General features: G+C 44.6%; 1 protein-coding gene across 11 annotated transcripts in view; it reads right to left on the bottom strand.

The window, feature by feature from the left end:
- Nucleotides 1–4,666, bottom strand: part of sorbs2b (sorbin and SH3 domain containing 2b) — a 78,120-nt gene extending 73,454 nt beyond the window's left edge. For 5 of the 11 annotated variants that reach the window (XM_045724085.1, XM_045724083.1, XM_045724084.1 and 2 more), the window contains exon 1: nucleotides 4,237–4,666. The gene's annotated coding sequence lies outside the window, so the exon portion shown is untranslated. Of the gene's footprint in view, nucleotides 1–4,152 lie in introns of all 11 variants that reach the window. The other 6 variants (XM_045724087.1, XM_045724086.1, XM_014212807.2 and 3 more) reach the window with 4 other exon arrangements.
- Between the last annotated feature and the right edge of the window lie 17,957 nt (nucleotides 4,667–22,623).

Here is a 22,623-nt window from a genome sequence, read left to right on the forward strand (position 1 = left end):
ATCTGCAGAGAAGAATGGGAGAAACTCCCCAACTACAGTTGTGCCAAGCTTGTAACGTCATACCAAGAAGACTTGAGGCTGTAATTGCTGCCAAAGGTGCTTCAACAAAGTACTGAGTAAAGGGTCTGAATACTTATATAAATGTGATATTTTTATATATTTTTATAAATTAGCAAAAATAAATCTAAACCTGTTTTTGCTTTGTCATAATGGGGTATTGTGTATAGATTGATGAGGGGGAAAAAAAGATTTAATACCTTTTAGAATAAGGCCGTGACCTAACAAAATGTGGAAAAAGTTAAGGTGTCTGAATACTTTCCCATAGGTACTGTATATAGTGTTGAGAATAGACAGTATGGACAGTATATGAATAGAAAAGGTGTGTATAACAGTAGTTATATAGGATGAGCCTTGACTAGAATATAGTATATACATATGAAGTGGGTAAAACAGTATGTAAACATTATTAAAGTGACCAGTGTTCCATGACCATGTACATAAGGCAGCAGTCTCTAAGGTTCAGGGTAGAGTACCTGGTGTTAGCCTGCTAGTAACAGTCTCTAAGGTACAGGGTAGAGTACCTGGTGTTAGCCTGCTAGTAACAGTGTCTAAGGTACAGGGTAGAGTACCTGGTGTTAGCCTGCTAGTAACAGTCTCTAAGGTTCAGGGTACAGTACCTGGTGTTAGCCTGCTAGTAACAGTCTCTAAGGTTCAGGGTAGAGTACCTGGTGTTAGCCTGCTAGTAACAGTCTCTAATGTACAGGGTACAGTACCTGGTGTTAGCCTGCTAGTAACAGTGTCTAAGGTACAGGGTAGAGTACCTGGTGTTAGCCTGCTAGTAACAGTCTCTAAGGTTCAGGGTAGAGTACCTGGTGTTAGCCTGCTATTAACAGTGTCTAAGGTACAGGGTAGAGTACCTGGTGTTAGCCTGCTAGTAACAGTGTCTAAGGTACAGGGTAGAGTATCTGGTGCTAGCCTGCTAGTAACAGTGTCTAAGGTACAGGGTAGAGTACCTGGTGTTAGCCTGCTAGTAACAGTGTCTAAGGTACAGGGTAGAGTACCTGGTGCTAGCCTGCTAGTAACAGTGTCTAAGGTACAGGGTAGAGTACCTGGTGTTAGCCTGCTAGTAACAGTGTCTAAGGTACAGGGTAGAGTATCTGGTGCTAGCCTGCTAGTAACAGTGTCTAAGGTACAGGGTAGAGTACCTGGTGCTAGCCTGCTAGTAACAGTGTGTAAGGTTCAGGGCAGGGTGCTGGGCGGAGGCTGACTAGTGATGACTATTTAACAGTCTGATGGCCTGGAGATAGAAGCTGTTTATCAGTCTCTTGGTCCCAGATTTGATGCACCTGTACTGTCTCCACCTACTAGATGGTAACGGGGTGAACAGGCCATGGCTCGGCTGGCATTTATTTGCTGTTTGAAGTGAAAGACAGATGATAATTACATTTCAAAATAGGGCAATAACGTTTCACAATGAGGATGTTATTAATTCATGCTGAATTCCCAAAGGTATAAACTGATGGCTTTAAACCAAATAGTCTCTATGGCAGTGAGGATAATAACCTACAGTTATAAGTCACATCTAAATGTATTGCAACTTGAAATATGATTGCAAGGATACTGTATCACTCACAGTCCACAAAGTAAGTGTGCTCCACAATAAGTCAATGCTGGATAGAAATCTGCCTGGTCAGATCTGGTGTGCGTCCCAAATTGCACCCTATTCCCTATGTAGTGCACTACTTTTGACCAGGGCCCATAGGGCTCTGGTCAAAAGGCTTGCACTGTGTAGGGAATAGGGTGCCATTACAGCAAATCTGTAAACGATTGGCAGGCAGTGGCACCAACAAGCCTGGACATGGTGGGGGCCATGACAGACGTCTCCTGGAAGAGGAACTCCCCCTTCACCCAAGAGGTCACAGAATGTGCCATGACTGAAGGTGTCAGCACAAACATGTTCCAAAGAAACCTGTGCAATAAAACCAACATCACTCATATTCTCCTGCCGAGGATAGCTACACCATTAAAAAAGGACAGACTGATATTTTAGGGATGATCAGGTACAGAGCCATGGAGTAGGCTAGCCTACCAAGAGGTAGGCTAGCGACTCCATACAAGTGGATGGCTCTTTGTAGCAGTAAAGGCATTTGTCAGTTTATACCCTTAGGAATTCAGCATGAATGAATAACATTCTCAATGTGAAATGTCATTATCCTTTTTTACATTTATTTAATTATTATCTGTGTTTGGACTTCAAACAGCAAAGAAATGTAACTTTCTCTACTCGACTACTCGAGCCAATGTAAATGAACCTAATGGCATTCAAAATGGTGGAGGAAAAAATACATCAATCAGCACACAGGTATATGACATTGCTCTTTCCCCTGATGTCCTGTCCATCTACACACCCCATGATCTATACACACACACACTAACTGGCTGACAGCAAGTACCAGGGGAGAGCTACAGTACTGTATATATTATCAAGTGGCAGCTGTTTCATTCCACACAGCCCCTAAGGGAGAAATCCTTTATATGACTTATTGACCATTGACAGTGATGGTCACTTCCTGATGATAATTTTAAAAAATGGACAAAATCGTTTTTACTTTCATGTGTAGGAATATGACAACACTATGAGGAGTTGGATATCTGATAGTTGTCAAAGGCTGATGTGTATCCAGTTCTATGTGTGCCTGTATTATAGGACGATGTATGGCCAAACCTATGAATGGAAGGTATGAATCTGTGGTATGCATTAATGCTTCACAGTGATGAATACCAAATGGCACTGTCACGGATCCCTCTGGAACATTACGCACACCTGGCCCCTATTCCCTGTGATTAGTAATTGTATAAGTGTGCCCTTGGTTTACCAGTGTCCTGTTGATTATTGGTACAATGTCCATTGTTTCGTGTGAGTACCTGTGCTATGTTGTTTTGGCTTTCGTGCCCTTGTGGAATGAGCAGATGATTACGGGTCTCGTCCCGTGTGTGCGTGTGTGTTATTTATTCGAGGTACTCCTCGCTCTTTTGTTTGGGTTTCAACCCTGTGTGTTGTATATGTGTTTGTTTGGTCTTCGTCCCCGTGCCTGTACATAGCACGCTGTAATTTGGGTAAAGAAATCAAAAAAACGATTACACATTCCTGCGCCTGTCTCCCGACCCTTTATACCAAAGTGACAGGCACCATATTCCCTATATAGTGCACTACTTTTGACAAGACCCCTATGGGCCTTTGTCGAAAGTAGTGTATTACAAAGGGAAGAGAGTACCATTTGGAGTTGAAGTAGCTTCACACATTGTGAGTGCTATAATTCAAGTTTTGGTCTAATTTGTTTCTATACATCTGTATACGGTATAATGGTAGTTTAATTCAATGACCTTGGCACTCTATTCTCATAGGGCTTGACATAGAACATGTGTTGGTTAGTCTAGTGTGCTGTATGATAACATATAACATAATATATGTATGATATGATGTCACAATATGACAGTCCTTGATGTAATCTTACCTGGAATAACTCATTCTTGATCGTTGAATATTAGAAATATAACGCAAGGATGTTTGACATGTCTGGCATGTTCTAGTCATAGTTTACATTTTAAACATTTGAATTGAATTCACTGTTATTACATAGGCCTAGCTGTCACTTCACTTTATCACCTAGGTCTAATCTAATGCGTGACCAAATCTAGGCAGTTCGATCATTTTGATGCAGAAGAACACTTGCGAACATAACAAATGAACACGTTTTAAAATGGACCTTTGATAGGGTACAATCCCTTTGTTTACAACACAACAATACTACCGGTGTTATATTTGATCAGCCAAAATGAATTATTTGAAGTCACATCGCTTCAACTGCTCTGAAAATAATGAACCCATTTAATCCCATGTAATAATGGGACAATGCGTCACGTGAATGACCGTATGCTGGAGTTATACAACACTTCCCTTAATGTTACAACATTTTAACTCTGTACAACTGTGTCAGCTTTGAGCACAGTGGTACAGTATACCAGTGCAAAAATAATGTATATTTAGATAACTTTCCAGCGCGTGATTAGTCAGTAGCATAGTTAAATACCCGTGATACAGAACGTTTATCCTACCTCTATCGTGCCCATTGCCACAATAAATATACTTACCAATAATTGCCACCGTGTGTTCCTTTGACCCTGAAATACAATGCGCAAATATTTTTCCACAAATGATTTATAGACTATATGCACCTGTTTTTGAGGAGTCAGTCAGGCAGGCAGGCAGTCCATGGAGCGCGAACACTGCTGTTGGATCAGTTGCCTAGTATGGGATGAGTTCGATATCTATTCCGACAGCATCCCAAACCAGCTTCCGCAAGACAATACGCAGCTCCACAAATACTTCACAGAAGATAATCAGTTTTCCCCAACCGTAAAAGCAGTGCACGGTCGGGAAACTGTGCAACACACAAAATAAATGATTGCTATCCAACCTGTATGCCTGTGTGTATTTCAAGAATAGAATCCTTGTTTTAATACCGCAGTACAATATTCTATTCCCCGGAGAGCAAAAATGGCTGTGTCGCCCAACACAAGATCAGTCATTGGTGCAGCGCTGGTTTTCGTAGTCATGGAAACAACCAACAGTTCAATTTGTAAGGAAGGCATGCATGGCCTATCATGAACACGAGGTCCTTCTGAATGGAGAAAATCCACTTCCTTTCAGGGCATTTAAAGGTGCATGTTTTCTCAACATTTCACCCCCTCAAGAAACCAACGTGTTTGTGTTACTAATTAATGCATGCATGACCGTCACCAACTTTATGAATTAGGCCTAATTAATCCAATTTCTCTCATGCACAGTAGCCTATCAGGCAATCAGATTTACTTTGTGTGCACCATATACCCATACCTTTTCGTTCTTTATTCACTGGGCTTTAGAACAAGGTGACACTGTGCTTGAAAGAGACTAGGGGTAGGCAACTATTCAGCTGTGGGACGATTTTTGTGGAGCAAATGGCCAGGACAGAGCAATATAATAATTATAATAAAAAACCAGGCAACATGAATCATTGCTTACAAAAAAATAAACATAGCTCTTTTCACATGTTGAGCTTAAATTAAATTTAACAAAACATATTTTCCCATGTATTACATTTAGAGTTCACATGTTAGCACCACCTTTCACATGTGAGGATAATAACATGTTTTCACCTCACATGTGAATTGCAGTTTCAGATGTGAAATTTGCAGTTTCACATGTTCAAAGTTCACATGTGAAAATCGAATATGCAGTTTCACATGTGAAAAATGTTCACCTGGAAATCTCACTTTCACAAGTTGAATTGCCGTTTCACATTTAAAACAACTCCACATGTAAGTTCAATAACTTGAAAATTTTTTTGCAGGTTCACATGTAATAAAACTCCACATGTGAAAATCTCAGATTTTTTTTGTCAGAGCAAATAAATTTGTACACTGCAAATTGACCATAACTAAGCTCAAAGAGAGACTGAATTTGAAAATAACAATCATTTCACACCTTCATTACATTGAGGCACCATCACATATTTGTATTTTTTTATTTGTGGGAATACTTTCATAAATATATATATTTTTAATCTGAAATCTTGGTGATTTTACAGTCTTTAAAAAGTAAAAGAAAATGTGGGGGACAAAGAAATTGACTTTAGGGCTGGGCTTAACAATACTTGTATCATATGAAAGAGTGCCCAGAACCCAAAGTTATTTTTTGTAACTCTGTATCTATTCTCCACTCTCCCACCCCTACCCCACCACAGTGTGGGTGAGCCTGTCCTGTCCTGCTGAAGACGTAGTGGGATTGTGATGACGGGTGAGTGATCTGCCATATCACTTAGTGGTTCAGTATCTGGTTGTGTTTCAAAATACAACCTATAATTATGCCTCTCCCCTGGTCCACTTCAGAGCTATTTAACCTGCATATGTGCCAAGTAGCTAGCGGATAAAACGCTATTGAAACATTTCTATGTTCTTATCTTTGCCTTTCTCAGACTCCTAACTGCCACGTCCATCTGATAACAGCCTTTATCACAATTCTAAATAGACTTGTTTTGGAGTGGAGTGATCATGCTGAAATTCTAAAGTCAATCATACATTTTCCTCTTTGTTCTGTTGGATGGCCAACCTTATGGTTCAATTGAAAAAGTATGTAGGCCTGCGGTACTACCTACAGTAAGCTAAGTGGAGGGAGGGTGATGTTGTGACAGCCATGTATCAAAGTGCACAGGACAGTTGTGATAAACAGAAGCCATGTTGGCCAGACCCGACCACACAGCATCCCATAAAAGGTTAAACAATTGTAACACTTGAGACAGGAGATAATGTCCAGTTGAAGAGTAGCTCACTGATCAGAACATGGTGGTTCTGTTAGAATCGGTCTTGTTATGCTCGACTCTTTGAGCCCTTCTCCTTAATGTCAGTATGGGGTCCGAGGTTAAGGTACTCAATATGCATATCTGCTGAATTACACGTGAGAGGCTATGACCTGAAGTGAACAATTGAGTCAATATTTCCATTGATTGTCCTTGACTCCAGGTTACTGAATTTATACAGAGGTTAACAACCCTAGCTACTGAACCTATGAGGACACAATTGGACTATTCAGAACTTCAGATTGCATCAGGTGGATAATTCTGCAATATTTTCTTGTTTCATTACTCTACAAATAATTTGCTCATTTATTGCTAATTTGCATTTTGGGTATACTGTATCCTAGTATCTGCTGTTGCAGCGCCTGTCCAACCACACATCTAAATTTATCCTTCATGCTGTCAACTTTCTCCTGCAACACCATGTCCACAGAGAGGTGATACTATGTACTGCCAAGAGATTGTCTCTGTGAGATCAGAAAATGAAACAAGAACAAAAATACTGAATGTTTACTGTAAGTGAAACATGACTTACTGTAATTTTTCACTTACACTTCAAAGGCTTGTGGAGCAAAGTGTCAATTTAGAGAAGTAAATTATTACATCTGTATTTACTGCAACAAACAGAATGGAGGAGCATCTCTGAAAAATACCCCCTTTTCTCAGTTTCAAAAGCAAGCACTCTAACTCTTTGGCTGGCACAGACACAAAAGTGAAATCTTCAGGCTGAGATAGACGTGGCTGGTGCCAGTTAGAGCCGGGGCCCTGGGCGGGCGGACTTACCTTGGCCAGCTGACAGGTTCAGTGCTGCCCCGTGGTTATCTCCTCTCCATTTCACACCGCCCCTGAAGTGCTAAGCCAGGGATGCATCCCAAATGGCACCCTATTCCCTACATTGCACTGCTTATGACCAGAACTCTATGGGCCCTGGGCAAAAGTAGTGCACTACATAGAGAATAGGGTGCCATTTGGGATGCAGAATGCCACAGACCCCTGGCCAAACAACATCCTATCCATCCACCCTGGATTTACAGCACTCTGTCCCGAAGCCCGTTCACTGTCCTAGCAGATTTTGTGATTTTTCCTGTGATTATATCAAAATAGATGTGATGAAAGTAGACCACGGCAGAAACATGTACATGCACTGATTTTGTTCGTCCTTGTTTAGTGTGAGCTGTGAAAATAGCGCATAAAAGCATAGAAAGGACAGTGTAAATGATATAGACACATTAAAAGTAGAGATTAGCAGCGAAGGGCATTGAAACATAAGCCCCAAATCTTTCTGGGACGTTTTGGGGATGACACAGATCCTTTCTGTGTTAATCTCTCTCACATGGATATGAAACACTTACTTTCTCCCTTTTCTGATGCTGGACATCTAGGTTGGTCTGTCTGCCTGTTTGCCGGAGAAGACATACTGTACAGTTTTACACACACACTTGTGTCTATGTAACAGAGTGTCATTGACTAGGCTATATCACACAAATATATATCTGTATGTGAATGTACAATTTTTTTTATCTAATTAGATTTAAACAGCACAAGAGGGAAAAAAACATTTGATGAAGGATGAATAGACATCTGTCAGTAAAATCAATATTGGCAGTTGAACCAGTGGCACCCTGTGGCTCCCTGTTGAGCCCTGTGGTACCCCGTGGAGCCCTGTGGAGCCCTGTGGAGCCCTGTGCGTGAGAGAGCCTCATCTATCAATTGCTATTGATCTACGGCAAAGGGGAAAACTAAATAGAGAATAACAGCCTCGTACTATGCATTTTTTTCAGCATAGGAGTAGAATAGTGTGGATGTGTGGATGTGCCCATCCACACTGAGATATCTAATATCTAACAGTCATCGGCGTTGTATCAATCAAAGAGCAGAAGATAGTTGAATCTATCTTCTGAAGTCAGCAGGGTAAGAAGTGTAATCTATAACAGTCATTCGAGTTTGTATAAGAATCTATCTTCTGAAGTCAGCAGCGTAAGAAGTGTAATCTATAACAGTCATTACAGTTTGCAAACACACCTATCAGCGTTCCAAAAAGTCCATCTACTTCATAAACTCAGTGCTTTATAGCTGAAGACATTAATCTCTTTTGAGAATTCTCTTTTTTCTCTGGTCTATTACCAAATAATGAGCCTCTGATCGTAAATCGGTTCAGGGGGCAAACTGTGCATTTAATAAAACATAATTTGTGGAGAGATATTATTACATAGACATTTGCATTTTGTCTGCTGCTCTGCTGTACTTTGGTGGGCGTCTTCATGTGTGTCTGTATGGCCAGTAGAGGAAGTGTTGTTGGAGGCAGGTTCCCACCCTTGTACAGTCCTGAAAGAGCAATGGGGGCTCAGTAATCTCAAGTGACCCCCAAAAGAGGATCAAGTTACCTCAGGATAGAGAATCCTCTGTCCACCTCACAGTGTCATGGCTGTCTCCCATTTGTTCGCCCCACCACTCACACACAAAGTCTCTTCAAATGTAATTGGAATCTGGCTACACAGAATACAATGACAATGGGAAGAGCAGCACTACTTTTGGAGCCACTGGCTGTGAAAAGCAGGTCATACCTGGATCTGAATCCACATACACAATGCCCACCCCTACCCATACAGAGCCATGGGAAGGATACACAGGAAACCAAAATCAGTCAAACGTCCTGAAACCTTTCACTGGTGGGCTAGAGTTTCAGAAACGATGACGACAAACGCTCTGTCATGGTTCTAGGGAAGCCCACTGGTGAACATACGCTTGCACTGTTATCTGAAAATGTTCTTCAGGTTTTTAGATAAACAGGATGGTTAAAAGCCCATGTTAATAAAAAAACGGTGTATCAGCTTTTAAATGTTTTGTCCAAGTCGAGATATACAGCGCAAAGAAAAAATGTAAGTTTACTCTACAGATGTAGGATCTTAATTTGAGCTAGTTTGCTACAACAGGAAAATAATCCTGCAGCAACAGGTAATGTGAATTATTATGTGGATTATAATTAATGGACATTTTTGGTAGGGCAAACTTTTTAAAGTGGAAATTACAAACTTTAGAATACTTTTTTAAACCTTGAATACACTACAAGTTTGCATTTCCTACATGAAAATTATCTGCAACTAAAAAGTGATAAAATGAAGATCCTACACATGATTAATGTTAGATGCTGTACAATATCACTGTACTTTGACATCATTAACTGTGCTCACTGCAGTGAGTGAAAACGGTCACTGAGTGGTCTCTCAGATGGGAATACTGTATAGGATTATATGAAAAACACAAAACTATTTACAATGACGTAAAACACACGTCTTATCGTTCTGTGAGTTGTTAATTAGGTTTAAACAGGTAGACATGCTGTCTGTTTGTCATAATGCCTTGATGTTTTAAAAGTGTCCTGTGTCCAGGTCACCCTTTCTGACCTCAATGGGACTTCCTGGCTAAATAAAGGTTAAATAAATAATCAAATACAATAAATTAATAAATAAGCCTGCATCTCAGCAGGGGCAAGTAATCCGGTTATTGATTACTCCTGGCTGCATCTGATTTGCTATTTGTCAAACAAATAAGACCTCTGTTCCACAACCCGCTCTGCACAATGGCTATGTTTATATAGGGTAATCTGAAGTGTCTAACACTGGGAATAATGTAGCCTTGATGGTATGAGTCACTGTAGGCAGGTCACAGAGACTAGAAATACTCCATACACAATCTGCCAAATCTGAAAAGATTTCAGCATGGGCCCTCAGATCCTCAAAAAGTTCTACAGCTGCACAATCAAGAGCATACTGGCTGGCTGCATCCCCGCTTGGTATGGCAACTGCTTGGCATTCAACTGCAATGCGCTACAGAGGGTAGTGTGTATGGCCCAGTACATCACTGGGGCTGAGTTCCAAACCATCCAGGACCTCTATACCAGACGGTATCAGAGGAAGGACCCAAAAATTGTCAAGGACTTCAGTTACCAAAGCTCTGTTCTCTCTGCTACCGCACAGCAAGCCGTACCAGTGTACCAAGTCTGGAACCAAAAGGACCCTGAACAGCTTCTACACCAAAGCCTTAAGACTTCTAAACAAGATGACTTAATAGCTAATCAAATGGCAACCCATGGTGGACATGGTGGCTGGTTCATTCCTGTAGCCCTGCAGCCTGGCAGGAAGGTCATGTTCTGTGATAGGGACATGGTGGCTGGTTCATTCCTTTAGCCCTGCAGCCCAGCAGGAAGGTAATGTTCTGTGATAGGGACATGGTGGCTGGTTAATTCCTGTAGCCCTGCAGCCCAGCAGGAAGGTCATGTTCTGTGATAGGGACATGGTGGCTGGTTCATTCCTTTAGCCCTGCAGCCCAGCAGGAAGGTCATGTTCTGTGATAGGGAAATCAAATCAAATCAAATCAAATTTATTTTTATATAGCCCTTCGTACATCAGCTGATATTCTCAAAGTGCTGTACAGAAACCCAGCCTAAAACCCCAAACAGCAAGCAAAGCATGTGAAAGAAGCACGGTGGCTAGGAAAAACTCCCTAGGAAAAACTCCCTAGAAAGGCCAAAAACCTAGGAAGAAACCTAGAGAGGAACCAGGCTATGAGGGGTGGCCAGTCCTCTTCTGGCTGTGCAGGGTGGATATTATAACAGAACATGGTCAAGATGTTAAAATGTTAAAATGTTCATAAATGACCAGCATGGTCAAATAATAATAATCATAGTAGTTGTCGAGGGTGCAACAAGCACGTCCGGTGAACAGGTCAGGGTTCCATAGCCGCAGGCAGAACAGTTGAAACTGGAGCAGCAGCACGGCCAGGTGGACTGGGGACAGCAAGGAGTCATCATACCAGGTAGTCCTGAGGCATGGTCCTATGGCTCAGGTCCTCCGAGAGAAAGACAGAAAGAGAGAAAGAGAGAATTAGAGAGAGCATATTTAAATACACACAGGACACCGGATAAGACAAGAGAAATACTCCAGATGTAACAGACTGACCCTAGCCCCCGACACATAAACTACTGCAGCATAAATACTGGAGGCTGAGACAGGAGGGATCAGAAGACACTGTGGCCCCATCCGATGATACCCCCGGACAGGGCCAAACAGGCAGGATATAACCCCACCCACTTTGCCAAAGCACAGCCCCCACACCACTAGAGGGATGTCTCCAACCACCAACTTACCGTCCTAAGACAAGGCCGAGTATAGCCCACAACGATCTCCGCCATGTTACAACCCAAGGGGGGGGGCACCAACCCAGACAGGAAGACCACGTCAGTGACTCAACCCACTCAAGTGACGCACCCCTCCCATGGATGGCATGGAAGAACACCAGTAGGCCAGTGACTCAGCCCCTGTAAAAGGGTTAGAGGCAGAGAATCCCAGTGGAAAGAGGGGAACCGGCAAGGCAGAGACAGCAAGGGCGGTTCGTTGCTCCAGCCTTTCCGTTCACCTTCACACTCCTGGGCCAGACTATACTTAATCATAGGACCTACTGAAGAGATAAGTCTTCAGTAAAGACTTAAAGGTTGAGACTGAGTCTGCGTCTCTCACATTGGTAGGCAGACCATTCCATAAAAATGGAGCTCTATAGGAGAAAGCCCTACCTCCAGCCGTTTGCTTAGAAATTCTAGGGACAATTAGGAGGCCTGCGTCTTGTGACCGTAGCGTACGTGTAGGTATGTACGGCAGGACCAAATCGGAAAGATAGGTAGGAGCAAGCCCATGTAATGCTTTGTAGGTTAGCAGTAAAACCTTGAAATCAGCCCTTGCCTTAACAGGAAGCCAGTGTAGGGAGGCTAGCACTGGAGTAATATGATCAAATTTTTTGGTTCTAGTCAGGATTCTAGCAGCCGTATTTAGCACTAACTGAAGTTTATTTAGTGCTTTATCCGGGTAGCCGGAAAGTAGAGCATTGCAGTAGTCCAGCCTAGAAGTAACAAAAGCATGGATTAAATTTTTCTGCGTCATTTTTGGACAGAAAATTTCAGATTTTTGCAATGTTACGTAGATGGAAAAAAGCTGTCCTTGAAACAGTCTTGATATGTTCTTCAAAAGAGAGATCAGGGTCCAGAGTAACGCCGAGGTCCTTCACAGTTTTATTTGAGACGACTGTACAACCATCCAGATTAATTGTCAGATTCAACAGAAGATCTCTTTGTTTCTTGGGACCTAGAACAAGCATCTCTGTTTTGTCCGAGTTTAAAAGTAGAAAGTTTGCAGCCATCCACTTCTTTATGTCTGAAACACAGGCTTCTAGCGAGGGCAATTTTGGGGCTTCACCATGTTTCATTGAAATGTACAGCTGTGTGTCGTCCGCATAGCAGTGAAATTTAACATTATGTTTTCGAATGACATCCCCAAGAGGTAAAATATATAGTGAAAACAATAGTGGTCCTAAAACGGAACCTTGAGGAACACCGAAATGTACAATTGATTTGTCAGAGGACAAACCATTCACAGAGACAAACTGATATCTTTCCGACAGATAAGATCTAAACCAGGCCAGAACTTGTCCATGTAGACCAATTTGGGTTTCCAATCTCTCCAAAAGAATGTGGTGATCGATGGTATCAAAAGCGGCACTAAGATCTAGGAGCACGAGGACAGATGCAGAGCCTCGGTCTGACGTCATTAAAAGGTCATTTACCACCTTCACAAGTGCAGTCTCAGTGCTATGATGGGGTCTAAAACCAGACTGAAGTGTTTCGTATACATTGTTTGTCTTCAGGAAGGCAGTGAGTTGCTGTGCAACAGCTTTTTCTAAAATTTTTGAGAGGAATGGAAGATTCGATATAGGCCGATAGTTTTTTATAATTTCTGGATCAAGATTCGGCTTTTTCAAGAGAGGCTTTATTACTGCCACTTTTAGTGAGCTTGGTACACATCCGGTGGATAGAGAGCCGTTTATTATGTTCAACATAGGAGGGCCAAGCACAGGAAGCAGCTCTTTCAGTAGTTTAGTTGGAATAGGGTCCAGTATGCAGCTTGAGGGTTTGGAGGCCATGATTATTTTCATCATTGTGTCAAGAGATATAGTACTAAAACACTTTAGTATCTCCCTTGATCCTAGGTCCTGGCAGAGTTGTGTAGACTCAGGACAATGGAGCTTTGGAGGAATACCCAGATTTAAAGAGGAGTCTGTAATTTGCTTTCTAATGATCATGATCTTTTCCTCAAAGAAGTTCATAAATTTATTACTGCTGAAGTGAAAGCCATCCTCCATTTGCGAAGGCTGCTTTTTAGTTAGCTTTGCGACAGTATCAAAAAGGAATTTCGGATTGTTCTTATTTTCCTCAATTAAGTTGGAAAAATAGGATGATCGAGCAGCAGTGAGGGCTCTTCGATACTGCACGGTACTGTCTTCCAAGCTAGTCGGAAGACTTCCAGTTTGGTGTGGCGCCATTTCCGTTCCAATTTTCTGGAAGCTTGCTTCAGAGCTCGTGTATTTTCTGTAGCTAGTTTCTTATGACAGATGTTTTTAGTTTTTAGGGGTGCAACTGCATCTAGGGTATTGCGCAAGGTTAAATTGAGTTCCTCGGTTAGGTGGTTAACTGATTTTTGTCCTCTGACGTCCTTGGGTAGGCAGAGGCAGTCTGGAAGGGCATCAAGGAATCTTTGGGTTGTCTGAGAATTTATAGCACGACTTTTAATGCTCCTTGGTTGGGGTCTGAGCAGATTATTTGTTGCAATTGCAAACGTAATAAAATGGTGGTCCGATAGTCCAGGATTATGAGGAAAAACATTTAGATCCACAACATTTATTCCATGGGACAAAACTAGGTCCAGAGTATGACTGTGGCAGTGAGTAGGTCCAGAGACATGTTGGACAAAACCCACTGAGTCGATGATGGCTCCGAAAGCCTTTTGGAGTGGGTCTGTGGACTTTTCCATGTGAATGTTAAAGTCACCAAAAATTAGAATATTATCTGCTATGACTACAAGATCCGATAGGAATTCAGGGAACTCCGTGAGGAACACTGCATATGGCCCAGGAGGCCTGTAAACAGTAGCTATAAAAAGTGAGTGAGTAGGCTGCATAGATTTCATGACTAGAAGCTCAAAAGACGAAAACGTCATTTTTTTTTTTTTGTAAATTGAAATTTGCTATCGTAAATGTTAGCAACACCTCCGCCTTTGCCGGATGCACGGGGGGTATGGTCACTAGTGTAACCAGGGGGTGAGGCCTCATTTAACACAGTAAATTCATCAGGCTTAAGCCATGTTTCAGTCAGGCCAATCACATCAAGATTATTATCAGTGATTAGTGCATTGACTATAACTGCCTTGGAAGTGAGGGATCTAACATTAAGTAACCCAATTTTGAGATGTGAGGTATCACAATCTCTTTCAATAATGGCAGGAATGGAGGAGGTCTTTATACTAGTGAGATTGCTAAAGCGAACACCGCCATTTTTAATTTTGCCCAACCTAGATCGAGGCACAGACACGGTCTCAATGGGGAAAGCTGAGCTGACTACGCTGACTGTGCTAGTGGCAGACTGCACTAAGCTGGCAGGCTGGCTAACAGCCTGCTGCCTGGCCTGCACCCTATTTCATTGTGGAGCTAGAGGAGTTAGAGCCCTGTCTATGTTCGTAGATAAGATGAGAGCACCCCTCCAGCTAGGATGGAGTCCGTCACTCCTCAACAGGCCAGGCTTGGTCCTGTTTGTGGGTGAGTCCCAGAAAGAGGGCCAATTATCTACAAATTCTATCTTTTGGGAGGGGCAGAAAACAGTTTTCAACCAGCGATTGAGTTGTGAGACTCTGCTGTAGAGCTCATCACTCCCCCTAACTGGGAGGGGGCCAGAGACAATTAATCGATGCCGACACATCTTTCTAGCTGATTTACACGCTGAAGCTATGTTGCGCTTGGTGACCTCTGACTGTTTCATCCTAACATCGTTGGTGCCGACGTGGATAACAATATCTCTATACTCTCTACACTCGCCAGACATGGTGGCTGGTTCATTCCTTTAGCCCTGCAGCCCAGCAGGAAGGTCATGTTCTGTGATAGGGACATGGTGGCTGGTTCATTCCTTTAGCCCTGCAGCCCAGCAGGAAGGTCATGTTCTGTGATAGGGACATGGTGGCTGGTTCGTTCCTGTAGCCCTGCAGCCCAGCAGGAAGGTCATGTTCTGTGATAGGGACATGGTGGCTGGTTCATTCCTTTAGCCCTGCAGCCCAGCAGGAAGGTCATGTTCTGTGATAGGGACATGGTGGCTGGTTCATTCCTGTAGCCCTGCAGCCCAGCAGGAAGGTCATGTTCTGTGATAGGGACATGGTGGCTGGTTCATTCCTTTAGCCCTGCAGCCCAGCAGGAAGGTCATGTTCTGTGATAGGGACATGGTGGCTGGTTCATTCCTGTAGCCCTGCAGCCCAGCAGGAAGGTCATGTTCTGTGATAGGGACATGGTGGCTGGTTCATTCCTTTAGCCCTGCAGCCCAGCAGGAAGGTCATGTTCTGTGATAGGGACACCATGTACTGTACTCTGGGAAGAGGAACAGGGAGGGCGCTGAGAGTCTGTGTGAGGGCTGACACATCTATACCTAGCAGGTAATCTTCCTATCTTGACCTTTGAGCATTTTGGAAGCTATATCACAGATTCAACTACAAAAGTTAACAATGCATCACCAATTATTAGTAGGATACTAATCATGCTAATATGAACAATACCTCAATCGCAACAGTTGAACGACCTTCATGACTTTTGTTTTGCATACTGCAATTCGCAACAATTCTATGTGCAAAAAGCACAATACATTCAAAATGGAATTTGTTTTAAAGAAGTGGTACTTTAATGCTGTTTGTTAAGAAGCTGGAACCATTACGTGACGGGGTGACTTTGGCAGCTTCCCTCTCCTTGGCACCAGAAGACTGGCCAGGTCTTAGACCAGGGGTATCAAACTCATTCCATGGAGGACCTAGTGTCCGCGGGTTTTTGTTTTTTCCTTTCAATCAAGACCTAGACAACCAGGTGAGGGGAGTTCCCTACTAATTAGTGACCTTAATTCATCAATCAAGTACATGGGAGGAGCAAAAACCTGCAGACACTCAGCCCTCTCTGGAATGAGTTTGACACGTGTCTTAGGGAGTGAAAGCCGGCTCAGCTGGGTGTAAGAATGCGTCTCAAATGGCACCCTATTCCCTATATAGTGCACCCCTTTTGACCAGAACCCTATGGGCACTGGTCAAAAGCAGAGCACTACAAAGGAAATAGGGTGCCATTTGTGATGTAGCCAAAGAGTCCCAGTAATACCCCCTATACATTCAAGCACTCTCACTCACTCATCCTATAGACTTCAGTTCACTGTGGGCCCGTCTAGACAGTAATAATGTTAGACAGCTCAGTAATCTGAAGGGTAAACAAGTTAGGAATGTACAGAGGCTGGATGATCACTCTCCCTGGATACATGAGCACTCAATAAGCCCCTCTCTCTGTCTCTTCCTTGTTTTGAATACAGATATTAAAGTCTGTTATACACGGAGTGTAAAAAACATTAGGAGCTCTTTCCATGATATAGACTGACCAGGTGAATCCAGGTGAACGCTATGATCCCTTAATGATGTCACTTGTTAAATCCACTTCAATCAGTGTAGATGATTAATGAATGAAGGATGAAGGATTTTCAAGCCTTGAGACAATTGAGACATGGATTGTGTATGTGTGTCATTAAGAGGGTGAATGGGCTAGACAAAAGATTTAAGTGCCTTCGAATCGGGTATGGAAGTAGGTGCCAGGCGCACCAAATTGTGTCAAGAACTGCAACGCTGCTGGGTTTTCCATGCTAGACAGTTTCCTGTGTGTATCAAAAATGGTCCAAAGCACATCCAGCCAACTTGACACAACTGTGGGAAGCATTGGAGTCAACATGGGCCAACATCCCTGTGGAATGCTTCCAACACCTTGTAGATGTCCATGCCTCGATAATTTACATTTTAGTCATTTAGCAGACGCTCTTATCCAAAGCGACTTACAGTAGTGAATGCATACATTTCAAACATTTTTTTTTCCTGTGCTGGCCCCCCGTGGGAATCGAACCCACAACCCTGGCGTTGCAAACACCATGCTCTACCAACTGAGCTACAGGGAAGGCTGTTCTGAGGGAAAAAGGGGAAGGTGTTCTTAATGTTTTGTCCACTCAGTGTATTTGACCTTCATGCCAGTTATCCTCCCCTCAGATATCTAGCACCATTTTAAACCAGGGATGCACCAGCCAGGCAGCACATTCTAACCCAGTACTACTCCACCTGCTGATTGTTATCCTTCATCATGACGAGTGCATTTTCTGATGGGTTACACAACAAGTTCCCATGTTTGGATCTTGAATTGAGTTTCGATTCAATTGTGTAATCACTTCCCAAGGCAGGACCTGCATATAGCCTACACGTCATCTTCAAATCCTAACCTATATATCATCTGAGAGTATTACAACATCTCTAAATATACAACCTGTTTCTTAGCACTGCTGTGTACGTTGGTAACGAAATACAGGCTTCTGGATGGGTATGAGCGCCGCTGAGCCGGCTCCCTACGAATCCAGAATCCAAGGCCCATACATTAGAACATGGTGCAAGCCAAGATATAAAAACAGATTCGGTGTCTTTCTTGTATCTGTTACTGTTGGCGCTCCCGAGTGGCACAGCTCTCTAAGGCACTGCATCTCAGTGCTAGAGGCATCATAACAGACCCTGGTTTGATTCCAGGCTGTATCACATTTGGCTGTGATTGGGAGTCCCATAGGGCGGTGCACAATTGGCCCAGTGTCGTCCGGGTTAGGGTTTGGTCAGGGTAGTCTCACGCCCTGACCTTAGAGAGCCTTTTTTATTCTCTATTTGGTTAGGTCAGGGTGTGACTTGGGTGGGCATATCTATGTTTCTATTTCTTTGTTGGCCTAGTATGGTTCCCAATCAGAGGCATCTGTTTATCGTTGTCTCTGATTGGGGATCATACTTAGGCAGCCGTTTTCCCACCTGTGTTTGTGGGTAATTATTATTTTTCTGTGAGTGTTTGTGTGCGCCACAGTTGTGTCACGTTTGATTTCTGTTTACCTGATTTTTGTGAAAGGTTTCACTTCCATTAAAGATGTGGAATTACATGCACGCTGCGCTTTGTCTCATTTATGACAGGGAGATTGAAGACGGTGATCGTGACAGGTAGGCCGTCATTGTAATTAAGAATTTGTTCTTAACTGACTTGCCTAGTTAAATAAAGGTAAAATTCAAAATAACCTCTTTATAGAATTACAACATAGTACCCTACATACCATTATGTTTAATCTCTGTTGTTGTAATGAACCCTAGAGATTAACTTCTTCTCTTCTAGTTTCAGTATTACTGTAATGAAAATGCCAGATTGTCTGCATAATCAATTAATATTCAGCTCAGACAACCATAAATACCCCATTAGACATGCCACCAGGGGTCTCTTCACAGTCCCCAAGTCCAAAACGAATTCTTGGCAACGCACAGTACTATACAGAGTCATGATCCCATGAAACTCCCTTCCATCTCCAATTACTCAAGCAAACAGCAGAATTACCTTTAAAAAAAGATTAAACAACTTCATGGAACCGTGGGGACTGTGAGGGGACACACAAACACAAACACACGCACACACAGACACACTGTAACACACACTATTTCTTTACATCATTTAATTATTATTGTTTGTATATCGTTGTTTTCAATTTGTGTGACTGTCCTTGTTTATCAATGTATCAGTGTTTTGTTGTTATTGTTTTATGTTTTTGTGTGGACCCCAGGAAGAATAGCTGCTGACTCTGCAAAAGCTAATGGGGATCCAAATAAACAAATAAATATTGACTATAGTCTTACATTAAAATGCATGGTGTCATTCGAACGATAAGTAAACAATTCCTCACGTTCTCAGGCAGAGATGTTTTGCCTACCATGACATCGACCAAACCCTGTACCCTATTGTCACGAGTGCTAGGAGTGGTGGTAGGAGTCAGGCGCAGAGAGAGCAGAGGTAGGTAACAAAATGAGATTTATTTTCTCCAGTAACACGGTCCAAGCCAACACCACAGGCGTGTGAAACAAAACGACCAACCCAATAACCAACGGGCAGACAGTCCGGAAAGAAAATAAATCCAATAGGGTCGCCAGCACATCCAAATAGCAAACTGACGATAAAATAATCCCGCACAAACCTGGGCGGGCTAAACAGGCTTAAATAACCAAAAATCAAGACACACAAAAAGAACAGGTGCAACCAATAAGACATACCAACAGAAAAGGAAAAAGGGATCAGCGGCGGCTAGTAGGTCGGCGACGACGACCGCCGAGCACCGCCCGAGCAGGCAGGGGAGCCGCCTTCGGTGGGATTCGTGACAGTACCCCCCGTCTGACGCGCGGCTCCTGCAGCACGCCGCCACCGACCTCGAGGGCGACCCGGAGGACGAGGCGCAGGGCGATCCCCATGAAGGCGGTGGGAATCCCTCAGTAGTTAGGGGTCCAAAATGTCCTTCCTAGGTACCCAGCACCTCTCCTCCGCGCCGTACCCCTCCCAGTCGATGAGGTACTGTAGGCCCCCCACCCGACGTCTGGAGTCCAGAATGGCGCATATCGTATACGCCGGGGACCCCCCAATGTCCAGAGGGGGCGGAGGGACCTCTGGCACCTCACCTTCCTGCAGGGGACCAGCCACCACCGGCCTGAGGAGAGACACATGAAACGAGGGGTTAATACGGTAGTAAGATGGAAGTTCTAACCGGTAACACACCTCGTTTATCCTCCTCAGGACTTTAAACGGCCCTACACACTGCGGGCCCAGCTTCCGGCAGGGCAAGCGGAGGGGCAGGTTTCGAGCCGAGAGCCAGAATCGATCCCCTGGTGCAAACACAGGGGTCTCACTGCGGTGCTGGTCAGCGCTCTTCTTCTGCCGTCCACTCACCTTAGTGAGTGCATCTTGGACGGCTCTCCAAGTGTCCTTCGAGCACTGCACTCACTCCTCCACTGCAGGAGCCTCGGTCTGGCTCTGGTGCCATGGAGCCAGGACCGGCTGGTAGCCCAACACGCACTGAAACGGTGACATATTGGTGCTTGAGTGACGGAGAGAGTTTTGGGCTACCTCTGCCCATGGAACGTATCTCGCCCACTCCCTGGGCCGGTCCCGGCAATACGTCCTTAGAAACCTACCCACCTCTTGGTTCACTCTCTCCACCTGCCCATTACTTTTGGGGTGGAAACCAAAGGTCAGGCTGACCGAGACCCCAAACCGTTCAATGAACGCCTTCCAAACTCTGGACGTGAACTGGCGACCTCGATCAGAAACGATGTCCTCGGGCACCCCGTAGTGCCGGAAGACATGGGTAAACAGGGCCTCCGCAGTCTGCAGAGCCGTAGGGAGACCGGGCAACAGGATGAGACGGCAGGACTTCGAAAACCGATCCACAACGACCAGGATAGTGGTGTTCCCCTGAGATAAGGGAAGGTCGGTGAGGAAGTCCACTGACAAGTGCGACCACGGCCGCTGTGGAACGGGGAGGGGCTGTAATTTCCCTCTAGGCAGGTGTCGAGGAGCCTTGCTCTGAGCGCACACCGAGCAGGAGGAGACATAAAACCTCACGTCCTTAGCCAATGTGGGCCACCAGTACTTTCCCCTCAGGTTCCGCACTGTCCTCTCGATCCCAGGGTGACCCGAAGAGGGGAGATTATGGGCCCATCGAATCAATCGATCACGGACACCAAGCGGCACGTACTGAACACCTGCTGGACACTGAGATGGTGCAGGTTCCAACCGTAACGCCCGCTCAATCTCCGCGTCCACCTCCCATACCACCGGTGCTACCAAGCACGACGCTGGGAGGATGGGAGTTGGATCGATGGCCCTCTCCTCGGTGTCATATAGGCGGGACAGTGCGTCGGCCTTCGTGTTAAGTGAACCTGGCCGATAGGAGATCGTGAACCGGAAACGGGTAAAGAACATGGCCCACCTGGCCTGACGTGGATTCAATTCTCCTAGCTGCCCGGATGTACTCGAGATTACGGTGGTCAGTCCAGATGAGGAAAGGGTGCTAAGCCCCCTCAAGCCACTGTCGCCACACTTTCAGAGCCTTGACTACAGCTAACAACTCTCGGTCCCCCACGTCATAGTTCTGCTCCGCCGGAGCGAGCTTCCTAGAAAAGAAAGCGCACGGGCGGAGTTTTGGTGGCGTGCCCGAGCGCTGTGATAGCACGGCCCCCACCCCAGTCTCGGACGCGTCCACCTCCACTATGAATGCCAAAGAGGGGTCCGGATGAGCCAGCACGGGAGCGTCGGTAAACAGCTCCTTCAGATGACTGAAAGCTCTGTTCACCTCTGCCGACCAGCGCAAGCGCGCCGGACCCCCCTTCAGCAGTGAGGTAATGGGAGCAGCCACCTGACCAAAGCCCCGGATAAACCTCCGGTAGTAATTGGCAAACCCTAAGAACCGCTGCACCTCCTTTACCGTGGTCGGAGTCGGCAAATTACGCACAGCCTTAACGCGGTCACACTCCACTTCCACCCCCGAGGTGGAAATGCGGTACCCCAGGAAGGAAACGGCTCGTTTGGAAAACACACATTTCTCAGCCTTAACGTACAGGTCATGCTCCAGCAGTCGCCCAAGCACCTTGCGCACCAGGGATACATGCGCGGCGCGTGTGGCGGAATAGATCAGGATGTCATCAATATACACCACCACACCCTGCCCGTGCAGGTCCCTGAGAATCTCGTCGACAAAGGATTGAAACACGGCTGGAGCATTCTTTAACCCATACGGCATGACGAGGTACTCATAGTGGCCCGATGTGGTACTAAACGCGGTTTTCCACTCGTCTCCTCTCCGGATACGCACCAGATTGTACGCGCTCCTGAGATCCAGTTTCGTGAAAAAAACGCGCTCCGTGAAATGATTCCACCGCCGTAGCGATGAGAGGTAGCGGGTAACTAAACCCCACTGTGATGGAATTTAGACCTCGATAATTAATGCACGGACGCAGACCTCCATCCTTTTTCTTCACGAAAAAGAAACTCGAGGAGACGGGTGACATGGAGGGCCAAATGTACCCCTGTCTCAGAGATTCCGTGACATAAGTCTCCATAGCCAGCGTCTCCTCTTGTGACAATGGGTACACGTGACTCCTGGGAAGTGCAGCGTTTACCTGGAGGTTTATCACGCAATCCCCTCGTCGATGAGATGGTAATCTGGTCGCCCTCTTCTTACAGAAGGCGATAGCCAAATCGGCATATTCAGAGAGAATGTGCACAGTGGAGACCTGGT

The sequence above is a fragment of the Salmo salar genome, chromosome ssa09, assembly GCF_905237065.1.
Source record: "Salmo salar chromosome ssa09, Ssal_v3.1, whole genome shotgun sequence".
Lineage (NCBI taxonomy): Eukaryota > Metazoa > Chordata > Actinopteri > Salmoniformes > Salmonidae > Salmo > Salmo salar.